General features: G+C 41.1%; 1 long non-coding RNA gene across 1 annotated transcript; it reads right to left on the bottom strand.

The window, feature by feature from the left end:
- Positions 1-4,011: 4,011 nt before the first annotated feature.
- Positions 4,012-7,533, bottom strand: LOC128324856 (uncharacterized). The gene is made up of 3 exons (XR_008307135.1): positions 7,435-7,533; positions 6,315-6,392; positions 4,012-5,738 (listed from the first exon to the last, which is right to left on the bottom strand). It is a non-coding gene; the product is annotated as an uncharacterized LOC128324856 (long non-coding RNA).
- Between the last annotated feature and the right edge of the window lie 8,113 nt (positions 7,534-15,646).

Here is a 15,646-nt window from a genome sequence, read left to right as displayed (position 1 = left end):
AGATATATTATTGCATCCCTCACCAGTGTTCCCTGTAAAAGGGATTCCCAGGTTGATTACAACTCCCAAAGGCCATTGCAGCTGAGGATGATGGGAGTTGTAGTCAGCAACATCTGGGAATCCTTGTCATAGGAAACACTGTCCCTCACTATCTTCTGCTGGCATCACATTTGAAGGAAAGTATTTCCCATTTTTCTTAACAATCAAGCCAGAACTTTAATAAACAAATGAAATTATCTCAAGGAAGTTACACACACAAAATGTCCCAGGTTATGCATCACAGGATAGCCAGTTCCTCGCACATTATGTATCATAAGATACTCCCATCATGGGATTGTCAGTTTAGAGACCAAGTGAGAAGCAAGGGGAAACTCTCCATTGTGTTCTCCAGCTCCAGGAGAGGGAAATGCTCTTATTATATTCTTTTGAAATCCCCCCTTTCTCTCTTTATAGAGTTTGTAGTGACCAGTCTCCCCACCCTCTAAAGAGTTAACAGGAAGTGAACTTTTCTCTTGACTGACAGGCTGGTGAACTCCAGGCTCAACGAATCAGTACTCCAGGTGGGTGGGACCTAGAGAACTGTCCTGGGAATTCTGGGAACAAGAAGGAGGAAATTGGAGAGAGAGAAGCGTGTGAGGAAAGGCTTAGTGAGGAGCATGGAGTTTTGTTCCCTCGTGGCAGAAGCCAGCAAGGAGGCTTCTTGCATGGAGTAACTCTGCAGATCCTTGGGAGACAGGATTGCACAAAGCTTTGTCCTCATCAGGAGTTTTGGTGAGTTCATAGAAAAACAGGAAAGGGAACCCAGATTAGGGAACAGTTTGTGAAGTCAGACTTTGCATCAGGGAATTTATTTTGGGGTGTGTGTGTGTGTGTGTGCTTTGCATTTCCTATATATCTGTTCTTTGCAACGGAGTATCTAAGTTCCAAAAAGTGTGCCACCCTGAACATGCTGGGCGCTTCTGAAGTATTCTTGTAAACTTCTATATATTTTTAATTGTATCCCAAATGCTGAGAAGCCTGACAACCTGTTTTGTAGCTTTTTAATAAAATGTTTTCTTATTTTCTTCTTCTTCTAAAGTCTCACAGAGTGGTTGGCTAACTCTGGGAGGGAGGGGGTGCTCCTTTGGTGCAAAACCAGTCTCCACGGATTGCTTGCCTGCTACACACGTGGAACTATATTCCCCATACTTTCCTTGTTAGCAAAGTTAAGAGAGTTTTCCCTAAGATATTCCACCCCAAGACCAGGGAGTCCAGACTCTGCCAATAAGGGGGTAGTGGCAGCAGCATTGTAATCCACCAGAAATACAGAAAGGCTTTATGAGAAGTCCACCCAGGCAGCTCACCAGGGGCGACTCAGCATTGACCCCCTCACATGAGCTGGCTCTGAGACAAAGGCTTAATCCACTACAGGGTTCCTGACCACACTTTTATTAATTACATTTATATCCCACCTTTCTTCTATCATAGAATTCAAGGTAATGTTCTGTACATAGGAGTTGCTAGGTGGTCACCCATCCAGCTAATGACCAGACTTAGACATGCTTTGTGCCATCATACCTTATACCATATACCACGAGCAGCCTAACCCAGGCTATTGCAGCCCTGCCTGGGTTGGGCTGCTCTTTTGCAGCATCTGGATCCACATGGATCCACCTGCCTGCCTGCCTGAGCACCTGTCTCATGAGGGTATCCCCCAATGTACTGTGGCCATCACCAGGGGCGTATCTAGGGTAGGGCAGGCAGGGCACATGCCCTGGGTGCCACTTGAAGGGGGCGCCATTTTTAAAAATTATTTTTTTAAAAAAATGGCCACTGAAAACAAAATGGCCACTCTGCATGCTCAAATGGCCTCTGTGAGGCCCTAGGCCATGCCAGGCCTTGCAGAGGACATTTGAGCATGCACGGCAGCCATTTTGTTTTCAGCAGCCAATTTTAAATATATATATGTATATATATATTAAAAATGGCCACCGCACATGCTCAAATGGTCCCTGCAAAGCCCTAGAGGCCAGCAAGGGGAAGGGGAACCTTTGCAGACCCACCACACAGCCTTTAGGAAGCCCCCGAAGGGGCTACAGGTATTTTTAAAAAAATTTAATATAATATAAGTCACTGTACACATATTCAGTTTGGCACTATGTACAGAGAATCAGGTCCTGTGAATAATAAGCTGAAACTTATGAGCTAGGATTGTATTCATTTGCTCTTACTTTACTTCTTGTGATAAGTGAGTTGGATGTGATGTCTTAATAATATGGCTATTAATGGTGAGTTTGTCTTTGAATCAGTGTGAAATCCTTAGTATTAAGGCCCACTGGGAGTTTCTTGCTCTCTTTCTCTCATTTTAACTGTCTTTCTGAAATACTAGAATATATTCCAAGCAGTGACACAGTTTACTCTGCATATCCTTTAATTATTTTTAGAGTATCTGGGAAATGTCAAATTCTCCACTTATTTTTAAAACGTATGTAATAGTGATGCTACAATGCATAGTAGAGAATTAGACAGGCACTTCTCTTTAGTTTTCCAAGTACACCTCCACATAGTATTTGGGTATTTCATGAGCCCCAGCATTCTGAAATTTGTAGTTTCCCAGCATTTTTTGGTCTGGCTACCTCCACTGTGAAATAGTTTTTGAAATATTAAAAGATTAACGAGATTACATTGACTTGTACTTTTCAGCTGATATTATGGTAAAGTTATCTGAACGATGGGTGTCAGATGTTTGGACAGAAGGCGCAATTTCAGTGCTTGCCCTTGGCGCTATTTTCCCTAGATACACCTCTGCCCATCACACAGTGCATTGTGAGATACATGGAAGTCGGGATCCATCATTCCAGCCTCCGGTGAGTTTGCGTGCAAGCTTGGATTGAATGGGAGCACATTCTGCACTTCCCGCCAACAATGAGGAATCATTTGTGGGGGAGGTAATGCATAGCCTCCCCCCCCCCACCAGCCCTCCCTGCCTTCCATTCGTGTGTACCCTTAATAGCTGGGGGGGTCGGGTGGGAGGAGATGTATGAAAATTCAGTTTAAAGCTTCTCTACAAAGCAGAATAGTGGGAAAACTTTCCCTAGGATCCTCTGATGACCAACCTTGTAATTCTGATGAGAGAGCAAAACGAAGTGCAAAATAAATGCAATTCAATGGGTTGGAAAATGTACGGCAGACACAGAATAATAGAAGGGTAGAATGTAGCCTAGATAAACCCTCTTACTGCAAGCGTTTCACCCGTCTGAATATAATCGAGGGAGGTTGCAAGTATTTCTAATCATGCCAGATATGCAAGGGATGTTTATTAGCAGCAACATTGCACGATTGTGTGTAAAACATTTTAAATAGTACTGCAGCTAACTGGTGCTTTCCACATTTCCTATTAAGGGATAAATGGAAAAAATGTGTTATATATTATTCCATATTGCCTTAAGAATAAGATCTGGAATACAGTTTTTAATGCATGGCTGTCGGCAGTTCCATAAGGGCACAGCTGCATAGAAAGATGGTTCAGCCTCCATATGCTGCCCCTGCAAATGCTATAGAGTAGTTCCTAAATATGAAGAGTGAACATACCATTATTCAATGTCCCTGAAGAAAATGAAAGCCCATGTTTTCCTTGCATTCATCCATTTTGTAGCATGATTTAATTTAATTTAATTTTAATGTATGTGTTATTTCCCTTAGTAAAGGCACCAATATGGTAAAACAATCAAATACCAAATCAATATGCAATAAAATGCTTAAAGCTCATTGAATATTCCTTTACCTCTCAATAAAATCAAGATTTCATAAATACCTTTGAGAGCTGTAACCATCATAGTGCATCCCATGTTTATAATTTCATTAAAAAGCCTGTATATTAACTCTGTGTGAATTGCATTAAACAAAATACATTTGCTATCTTAATTAGGCTATAGGACTAGAAGAAAAGGGAACTGGGATAAAAATTGGAGTCTATCCATTCGAAATATATCATGTGTACAACAGGACACCTTGAAGTCAAAAGGTCATTATTTTCCTGAAAATTACATATTCTATGCAAAATCTGATAGTCTTTATTGATGGACAGTGTCATAAAGCCATCACTGTGTTTATAGACATTTAATTGAAGACAGCATAAAACGATAAACTAAGAAACATGCATGGTTGACTCCTCCAATTCAAACCATAAATCATACTGATGTTCAGACAAGTCGCCCAGACACAAATTCTGATGATAGATGAACCATTTAACTTTGATTTTTGAAAGCAATGAGCTTGCTAGCAATACCTCACACTGACTAATACCACATATGGTCATATAAGAACTCATCAAAAATCCATTTTTCTCTTGTGTGGATGCTAAAATTATCTTCTAAATGATCATTATTAAAAGTATGCAGTGTGTAACATCTTTCTAATGTGCATAGCTGGATTCAAAGTCTGCTTGCTTCAGTAAGCAATGATTTTGTCGTTATTTCTAATCTTTCAAAAGGGGCTCTTAAAAATAAATAAAAAGATGAGGTAATCTGCAAAATTAATTTATAAAGAGCATTTCAGGGAGCTTAACTGAGCAAATAAATGGAAAGGAACTTTTATTTTTGAGGCTTCTGTACACATATCTGGACCAATTAATAGGGTTCCACACAGTCAGTTCTTTTTTAATTGGTCCTATATGAAGCTTTTCATGTCATGTTACCTTTAAAATCATTATCCTATAGGAAGCATCAATAGGACCCTTTCCAAGGGCTTTCTAACATAGAGATTTTACATTACATCTGTATGCAGTGTACAGACATCCACTAATGTAAAAACAGTATTACAAGTTAATAATAACAACAGTATTATCACAGCCCCATAATGCTTTACCAATAACTTTGTTGTCTAGGATTTTTATAACATCATTTCACAGCTAGTTTTGGTATAAATATTAAGTCCATATTTGCAGTTGTATACAGATACATATAAGAGACATACGCAGAAGACTCAGATACATAGATATGCATGTGGTTTTTATGCCGCCATTTTGCAACAATAAAAACTCAAAATGTATCTTGCTAAAATATAACCTTGTCCATAAAGCATACTAAAGTATTCCTTATTTTAATTTGCCACTTCCTAACATACTAATTAATTTTTTAAAAAGTTATTACATTAATATCCTGCCTTTTGGTCCATAAAAAAACCCCACCCCTTCAAGGCGACTTACAATCAATCACACTTAACATAAAAATCTGAAATAGAAAAACACTCTATACATAACCAATAAAACATCAAGACATAAATATTAAGCAAAAACAAGCTTATGTGGGTTATAGCCTTTTAAAACTAAATGGCCAGTCTTATATCCATTGCAATGGGAACAGAGTTCAGCTTTCTCAATGGAGGATCAACCCTACATCATCTGAGTGTATTGAGCAAAATTGAAACAATATTGTTTCTATATTATTTATTTAATGTGTCTGCAGCAAGCAAACTTGTATATGATTTATTTTCCCTTGTTGCTCTAAAAAGATACCCAGGCAACATTTTGTGGTGCAATTCTGCCATGCTAATGGACACTTCTTCAAAGTGAAATAGAAAGTTGCAGCGTATAGATGACGATAAGATAATGGAAAGTCTTAGCTTTAGTTCCACACGTGTATCGGCTTCTGTCTCCTTTTGGTTGGAGAATTTAGGAAAAGGAAAGTACTATATTTTTCCCCTTGTATGCTGCAGATTCCAGGTGGTGGCTCCCTCCAACTAGCCAGAGTAGTAAATGCCTGCAAAGGATTCAAAGCTTTAGCATTATAATTCAGGGGGAAGTAGCCGTCCTTTCCCCCTAGAGACTTGTTTAGCTGTGTAGCATAATGTCAGACTTTTGGTCTTGTTAGTAAGCAGAGTGCATACTCGCAGCAAGGCAGATAGTATTCAAGATTCATTAATATAACCTGATTTGCTAGGCTTACTAACAAAGCCCTCCTATTTCACCTCATTTTCTCATTCTTCTTCTCAAAAGGTACATGCACTCTTTGGAGCATCTTATTCCCCCAAAGGAAAAACATAGATTTAAGATAAACAAATCTGAATAAATCTCAAACTTTGGCTGAGAGTGTCCCTTTAAGAGCCACTTTTCACTCCCAATTACTCTGGAATAAATCTGAATTCATTCCATTCAAGAACAAGCTATACACATAACAACTGTACCTGGCACCAGGATTTGGGCCTTAAGCAATGTAGTTGCAGAACAGTTAGCATTGTTTTTTTTTAAAAGGAAAAAAAAAAAGGAAGGAAGAAGAATGTTTTGCAAAGTGAGAATACAGCAATGATTCCAGTGATGTTCCAGCTCACCCTCTTACCTCAGTTCTTACCGAATCAAGTTCTGGAATGACAAGCTCAGCATGGACCCCCTCAACTTCCTTTTTGGTATCATCCGGCTGTAATAAATGAAAGAGCAGTGATATTTAGATGGATGAGTTGTATGCCAGGAAGAGAAAACTACCAAACAAGGACCTAAAGCGATCCCCTGTCTTCACATGCTTGATTTCATTCCTTAATTAGAGCCATTAATCAATAGGTATGAGATATGAGGCTTTAGAAGGGCTTGGTGACACGACACCTTGCCACCTGTCAAAATTACAGCTTTCTGTTCATGCACCATCCCTCAAATAGTTATTTTCTGCAAGCCTGGCTGCATCTCACAATCCATTATTTACTGTATAGTTCTATCTCGCTGCAATGTCAAGAGATAACCCTCTGAAGATAAGGAATGGTTTGCATAGAATGGTTAAAACTCACAAACACATTTCCACTGATCCTACAGTCGTTAATGCTTTAAAATACTTTGCAATCATTTCTTTGAGAATGGTACATCCTAGTCCCACAAACCAACAAACTTGACATAGATCGTTCCGTTCATTCCGCTATGCATTTATTTAAAATGCATTATTTTTCTGACAATCATCAAAAGGCTAATTTAAGAAAAAGTCACCAATTACAGAAGGCATCCAAAGGTGCAGCGGGGAAATGACTTGATTAGCAAGCCAGAGGTTGTCGGTTCAAATCCCCACTGGTATGTTTCCCAGACTATGGGAAACACCTATATTGGGCAGCAGCGATATAAGAAGATGCTGAAAGGCCTCATCTCATACTACCTGGGAGGAGGCAATGGTAAACCCCTCCTGTACAACAACAGGGCTCTGTTGTTGCCAGCAGTCGCACACCGACCCAATGGCACACTTTACCTTTACCTAACCAATAACAGAATGCTGAAGCTGATTATTCATCATCATATACAGCAGGCCCTCTATTTATGCAGAGGTTAGATTCCCAGCTACTACTGCAAATGGCAAAACTGGAGGGGGGACCTTGAACCTATGGGAATCTGGGGGTTAGGTTTCTCCAAAAATGTCTGTCCCCCAAATCAACCAAAATCATCCAAAAAGGAAGCAGAAGTGAGTGAGGAATAAAGCACTGTACCTTGGCTGCGCTGGCTGCCCGACTCCCAGACTCTCCAGCTACTGCAGTAATGACCCCCCCAAACAAACTTAGTCCTTGTTCCAGCTCTAAGAAGTCTTGTCCTTGGTTGGCAGCAAATCAACAAATCACAAATCAGAGGAGTTACATCACTCTACTGTAGTACCACTGGAATTAGCAGCACCCCAGCTCAGAAAAGAAAAACAATTTTTTTAAAAAAATGACAGAGGAGTTGCATCACTCCATCTGTGACAAGTCTCTGGTCTTGGGGAAAAAAGCTCCTCCAAGTCCTCACCAAGCCTTCACCTGGTGAAGGCTTGGAGGAAATCCAGCCAGTAACTCCTCCTCACATGATTTGAGCAGTTCTTCCACCTCAACTGGCTGGATTTCCTCCAAGCCTTCACCAGCAACATTTGTGCACGAGGTTGACAATTCGTGCCACTTCATCCTCTGTTGAGAGAAGAGCCTGGGTAGATGTTGAAGGGACTGCCCATGGCCACAGCTTTTTCCAGCAGGCATTCCAGATTCTCGGCCAGATCTCCTCAAGGGATGCCTTGATGACTTCAGTACAGTCATCAGTGCTGTAGGTCTTCCAACAATCACTGATTGTCAGAGAGGGGCCATTCTCCATCATGTCCATAAGCCTCTTGAATGTCCTGCAGGTGTAGTAGGACTTAAATATTGCAATGAGACCCTGGTCCAGGGCTGGATTAAGGAGGTGGTGTTTGGCGGCAAGAAAGCAATCTGCAGATTTGGATGGAGAAACTGTAGGGTTTCAGGATGGCCATGGACATTATCCAGCAGCAAGAGAACACTGAAAGTGAGGGTTTTTGCTCCCAGATATTGCTCCACCTTAGGTAGGAAGCAGTCGCTAACCCAATCAGTAAAGAGTGCATCAGTCACCCATGCATTCTTGTTGGCTCCCCAGAAGATCGGGAGTTGGCTCTTATTTTGACCTGTGAGAACATGAGGGTTCAGTGCTGAATAAAGGAGCATTGGCTTCACCATGTGGTCTCCAGCAGCATTCCCACAGACCAAAAGGGTTATCCAGTCCTTGGCTACCTTAAATCCCGGAGCTGAAGGTTAGAGATGAAGGACAGGGCTGTCATTCTTTTCCAAAACAGGCCTATCTGACTGGTGTTGAAGACCTGCTCAGGCTGTATCCCATCACTTCAATCAGCTGCTGCAACTCTGCTGGGAATGTGCTTGCTGCTTCATGATCTGCAGGTGCAACCTCTCTGGCCAGTTTCACATTATGGAGGCTGTAGCAGCACTTGAAGTTCTCAACCCAGCCCCTGCTCGCCTGAAAAGTTTGCCTAGCATCACCAGATGTTGCTGGTTGAAATGCCTCAAGGAAATTCTTGTACAGCCTTAGTGCCTTCTCACAGTTCACTGGTCCACTCAGTGGCAGTATCTTCTGAGCTTGGTCCTCGATCCAGATGTTCAGGACCTTCTCCATGGTGGGATCATGAGAGTAGAACGCCACCTTTGCACTTCCTGAAGTGCTTGCTGCCACACTTACACAGATGCTGGCTTTGTTTTTTTCTGATGGAGTGCACAGGTGACTTGTTAATGCTGTAATGGGACTCAACAGATGCTGCACTGTCCCCACAAGCCATGGTGTCTCCTGCACTGTCCCCTCAAGCCAACTCAATCTTTTGATGCAGGGACATAACATTGCACTGCCTTTTGCTCTCCCATTCAGTTGAGGTTCCCGCCTGACGCTTCTCCATCTGTGGAGAAACGGAAAGTGTGCAATCATTGTACCTTTACCAGGGGCCCTCACCTCCCCCCTAGGGAGGAGAGCTGATCTTGCAGTAGCAATCATGAATTTTCTCCTTTGCTAAGCAGGGCCTGCCATGGTTTGTATTTGAATGGGAGACTACATGTGAGCACTATAAGGTATTCGCCTTAGGAGATGAGGCTGCTCTGTGAAGCAGAAGGTTCCCATTTCCACTCTGGCATCTCCAGACAGAGCTGAGAGAGAGCCCTGCCTGCAACCTTTTTATTTATTTTTATTTATTTTTACATTTATATCCCGCTCTTCCTCCAAGGAGCCCAGAGCAGTGTACTACATACTTGAGCTTATTCTCACAGCAACCCTGTGAAGTAGGTTAGGCTGAGAGAGAAGTGACTGGCCCAGAGTCACCCAGCTAGTATCACGGCTGAATGGGGATTTGAACTCGGGTCTCCCCGGTCCTAGTACAGCACTCTAACCACTACACCATGTTGGCTTCTCCTTTGAGAAGCTTCTGCCATTCTGTGCAGATGATTCAGAAGTGGGCTAGATGGACCAAAGGTCTGACTCAGTACTGTGCAGTACAAGGCACAGTACAGTAGTGTATTGTCCAGTGCAAACTGTACAAAGCATACACACTCCAGAGGAACAATCCCAACAAAAATCTGGACTTCACTTTGAGCAGCAGCTCCAAATGGCATTCCTCGGCACATGAAACTCAAAACTCCTCCAAAAATGCACTCCAGAGCACTTAAAACTCCTCCAAAACACACTCTCCAATCTCCATCATCAACTCCTCAAAAACCCACAAAGCTCCTTCCTCAAACTTCAGGCTCCTCCAAATTCTCTGGACCTGGCACTCCAGTGCAGCCCAGTTCTGGCCTCCATGTATGCCTGGTCTGGAGCTAGTCTGGAGGAATCAGAAGGGCCGCCTCACCATGCCACAGACCACCCAGATGCCCTCTCACTGCCCCATTAGGGGGTTTTTTCCCAGGTAGGCAGGGTTTCCCCCTTTGCTTGCAAAGGGGAATCCTCCCTGGATTTCCAACCAAAATCCAGTTCTGAACCAGTTTGTCCCTGGCTTGCGGTCCAGCAGTCTGGTTTGAATTTAGCTGTAACTCAAACCGAACCACCGGAATCTGTTCATGCACACCCTTACCTTCCAGCTGTTTTTGGACTACAACTCTCATCATCCCCAGCCACAGTGGCTAATAGCTGTAGCCAAACATTCTGCAGGAGGGCCAAGGCTGTGCAGCCCTGGTATAGATAATACTGAGACTGAAGAACCAACGGTCTGATGTAGTATAAGACAGCTTCTTGTGTGCTATGTACTTGCTGTTATCACTTGCTGCTTGTCAATGGTCACCGTATTACTTCAGGCCAGTACCCTCAGGGCCCTGCCTGGTACCCTCATAAGTTCTGCTTTGTCAGAATGGGACGCATATTAGAAAATGTATTGATGAAGTGTCAGATTTTCAGTGTGGAAGGATGAAAACCCTTAGATTATTTAGAGAATAGCAACACCATTTATTCTTTAATGAATCATCTCCCAGTCTCATGGTCAAATCACTCTCTCAACATGGTCAGAAAGAATAGTCATTTGTGTACCAACCACCCTGGAAAAACTTCAATTAATATACATGGAGACAAAATGTAGAAAAAATAATCAGTATTACAAATAGTTTAAGCCCTATTCAGATTGGAGATGTAAAAGTTAAAAGGCCTTGTGCTCCATTACTGACATTAGCCTTCCTGTCCCCACACTGTAACTAACACAATTATACTCAGTTTGATCACAAACTTAATTATATCTTACTTAGCCTTTGTATGTCACTAGCTTGCTAGACTTTGATAGACTAAACAAAAAATAATATGCGTTTCTGGCTGATATTTAAGCCAGAAGATAATTTTGTTCAAAATTATTTAGCTTATATTTAACCAGCTAATAAAATGAAACATTCAGTATTACTGTCCATAAAAAAGCTCTGATATTTCACAATCTTAACATGGGAACTACTTACAAAGAATGACAATTTGCAATCTCTGTTTCCATCCACAGATGGAATCTTCTATTTCTATCCACCATTTACCTCCTCAAATTATCATACACCTACTGAATGACACAGCTTTTCAATCACAATATGCAATGAACCCAATAAAATTAGAATCTTTTGTACTGTAAATAAGGTGATGCTTCTAAAAAGAATAGGGAGATGTTAGGACAAGGAAGAATTAAAAAGATATTTTACACATTAATGGTGACAACATGTAATTGACTTGTTGCTCTGTTTTGTTCCACTGTTCAACTGCTATGGCTGTCATCAGTGACTTATAAAATTAATTTGCTTCCATTTCTGTTGGTATGATATTTCTGAATGTGCTGGATGGGTATAAATATATTCACACTTGACAGAGTATGTCTGATATGAACTGCAATGACTTCAGAAATGTGATAGGCAGGCACCAAAATAATAGAGCTGTGAATAGCCAAAGAAAATGTACCAACTGTCTTTGGGGTTTTTTATACCACTCTCTCTCTTTTTAAATTCATATCATTGAGCTTAAGAAAAGCACATCGCATGTGCACGCGTGCACGCTTGCGCACACACACGCCATATTTGAATGAATTGGTATTGCTCTTATTGAATCACAAAAGAGTTCATAAGGATAAGTAGCAGCATTATTTCACTTCTGAGGGTGGATTCAGATGCCACACAGAACTTAGAAGTAGAATTCTTCTGATGTGTGTGGACAAGAGAGGAGGAAGTGCTTGATCCCAAACCTAGGAGACATCATGCAGAACCCAGGTTCAGTCTTGGTTCTACATGATATCTCCTAGGTTTGGGATCAAGGACTCCCTCCTCCCCTGCCCACACACGTCAGAAGAATTCTACTTCTAACTGTGCTTAGAAACAGAACAAGATTGGTTGTGGCATTCAGACCAACCAGTCTTGCTTTATTCTAACTAAAGTGCTGGAAATTAACTGAGATCTGAACTCAAGGTTTGAAGTAAGTTTCAGATTTCAGTTAATTTCAAGCACTTTGGTTAGAATAAGCCAAGACTGCTCAGTTTGGATGCCATGACTGATCTTTGTTTCCAACCAGTCGGAACTAGAATGCTTCTGATTTGCAATGCTCACAGGCAAGGGAAAGGGGGACACCATTCCCGAGCCTAGGAAATGTCACATGAAACCAAGATTTAACCCTGGTTCCACTTGATGTCTGCATTCTATATTTATTTTAATATTCCTTAGCTAGGAACAAAAGAGCCCCATATACATACAAGCATCCACACATGGATAGGGCCTTGACTATTTTCACTTTTGTCAGATGCCTTACAAAAGAGTTCCCTCAACCTTCAGGAACAGCTTCTGAGGGCATATATGGGGCAGTAGGAAATGGGTGGCCATCACCACATCCTGTGGCAGAGAATTCTGTAAGAGTCCATCCCATGTTGGGCAGCATCCATGATGGCACTCACACATCATTTTCCCACCACTTCCTTCTGGGGGCCCCCAACGTCGTCCCCCCAAGGAATTCCAGATGTTGGAGGAGGGAATTAAAAATGGGGTGAGATGTGGCATGAGGGGATGAATGGAGAGGCAAAAATCCTTCTCAGAAACTAGGCAGAGGCACTTCCCACAGGCAGAGTGGTCATTTCTCTTTCATGGGTTGAGAGGTCACATTATGCCCACAGTTAACAATGAAGAGGATCAGGTAAACTCTGTTTACTTAAAGTTCCAAAGGAATTTTGTTCATATCTAGGAAATATTTAACCTCTTTATAAACCAGTTCAATAAAACTGCATTGCAGTAACCTCTTCAGTTTGCTAAGGATTACTGCAATGCCGTTTCATTCAGCGGGTTTAATTATAATTTTATCAAAATGCACTGGGAACACCAACCTAGCAGCTGTTTAACCTATGCATTTATGCATACAATTCCTAAACTATCAACTGATACTTTAATCACATACTCGCCTTATTCAGGCATTACACTTTATATGCATTCAGATGTTTATATACATGTAGATGTTTTATGTGGATGAGTGTATAGGTATTCATTTTAAAATGAATCTGAGTTCAGGGCTTCTCAAATGCAGGATACAGGTAGGATACAGGTAGGAAGTGTACTACTTTATGTGCATTGAACATGTATGTGAATGACTGTACATGTACATAACTGTGCACTACAAACACTATACTTCGTAACAAAGTGCTTGCTCAATAAGCAAAGTTTCAGTAGCGCAAAAAGACTGCACAGCTGCACTAAAAATGGGGATTTGTGGAATTGCATTTTTGCACTCTTGTGCAAAGGTTCCTTTTGAATCAAATGAGGTGTGCTGTAGATTGCTCGAGTAGAAGCATGCTTGCTGTTGCACAACTCTAGTCTGAAAACAAAGTCCAGGCTTAAAACAAACAAGTAGCTAGTGCAACGGCTTTGCACTACTACTTATTTATATGTATATACTGCCCTTCATCCTGAGACCCCAGAGCAGTTAACAAGAAGATAAAAACAATTCAACAAAAATGGGACAAATGCAGCTACAAATTTAAAAAGAGCAAAGGACAGCTGATTGGCCAAAACCCTGGAGGGGGAAGCAATTGTCCATCCATAAAATACTTCATTAGCCAGGATGTCAGTCATTAAACATAACATGTGAACAGGGCTTGTATGTACACACACACACACACACACACACACACACTTACAAACCTGTACACACATTGGACATAACATGTGAACAGGACTCATGGTTGCTGGATATGCCAAAACAGTTCTGCGAAGTGTCCACATAACTATTGTCTGCATGAGCATATCTAGCAGAGGATGCATGTGCATGATACACACTGGGTTGGCGTGACTGTTGGTTGCTGCAACGTCTGCAGTCACTGCATTGGCACATGCCCAAACAAAACATCTATTTTTCTAAGTTTGTTTGAACAGCCAGACCACTCCACAATTTGAAATCAGCCTGTAAAATATATAACAGGTTCAGAGTGTTACGCACCTGCAACATTTCCTAGCATCACATTTTCACTGTCATTGATTATTCATGTTTATTGTCAGGCTTAAAACACTCCCTCACTTTCCACATTAAACTCTAAGAAGCTCATGTCACTCAAATATTTGTTTTTATTTTCATTAAATATTCAAGTAGATGAAGCACTGCTTCTTTGACACAATACCAAGTTTGACTGTAAAAGGTTACCTATAAAATGTTTATACTCCACAATTCCACATTTTAAAGCCTTTAGACACTGCTATGGGCAGTCTTGGTACTGTTCAATCCTAGTCCTTCCTATCGAGGCCAGATGTTTCCAGATGAGAAGCATCTTCCACAGGAAATCGCATGTGGATACGGTTAAAGCCCTACAGTGTTATGGCACTATACAAGTGTAGGGAGCTCTTTAACCTGCTGCAACAGTCTCAGCGGAGTGGGATCCTCACGTAGGAGAACATTTACAGGAATAATGATTTTGTAGAATATTGCCAGGGCTGTGTGTGTGTGGAGGAGGGTGGGGCATGTTTCCAAAATTACTAGTCTTCAAACCACTTATTCTAACTTTGTGCCATCAAAACGGGTGGTTTGGTGAAAACTTCTCAGATGAAGATGAGGTTAGGCAAGTATTTGAATAAAATCCACAAAGTCCAATCTTGGGTGATGACATATTGGATAAGAAAGCAACTGAACAAAATCTATCTAGAAAGCACAACCTTTGCATTCAGATTCATTAAGTGTTTTAGACTTTGAGAAAACAATTTTTCCCAATAGTCCCATTTATCTTTATCATCACATCTGGATCCTTCTCAGGAAGCTTTATTTCCCTTTCTCTTGTCCCTTCTACTACATAGCAGTTTGTTTTATGTCTTTCCGTGCTGAATACAAATTCTGTGCCCCTCAAGGTATTCAGAGAAATAAGGGTTGTACTATATTTAAGACAAATGGGGAAAAAAACCCCATGATTTTCTCATATTTAAACACAAATAAAAGCAAGGGGTTTTGTGGAAGGGGGTGCTAAATGTACAGTATCATTTCTGAAATAGCATGGATGTTGCTTTTGATTTTTCTGTGCTACAGTCTTTTGTCACTTCCACTTTGTGACTGAGTTGCATTAAAGCTTCAGGGCACTTCTTTTCAAGTTCTATGAAATCAGATTTAAGAGTCACAAAGGCATCGTGCCAGTGGGATTCTTCTGCAGCAGGCACTTTTTGATTGTCCACTGAAGACTGCCCAGCCTGCCGAACAATCAGCAGAAGGTCTTCCAACTGAGTATTTAAATCAACACAAAAGTCATATGTGAGAAGAAGCAATGATCTAATACAGTACAAAGACATTAACCTTTCTATCAGTCTGCAGAGCTCATCACATTTCGAGAAATATTTACTTGTTCTGCCTAGTCTACTAGACTTCCAATAATTTGTATGTTTAAAGGTTTCTTCATTCTAGATAGGACTTAAAAGCATATTGAAAAAA

Source organism: Hemicordylus capensis, chromosome 4 (genome assembly GCF_027244095.1).
Source record: "Hemicordylus capensis ecotype Gifberg chromosome 4, rHemCap1.1.pri, whole genome shotgun sequence".
NCBI lineage: Eukaryota > Metazoa > Chordata > Lepidosauria > Squamata > Cordylidae > Hemicordylus > Hemicordylus capensis.
Note: the sequence above shows the minus strand (reverse complement) of the source record. Positions and strands in the feature narration are given on the sequence as shown.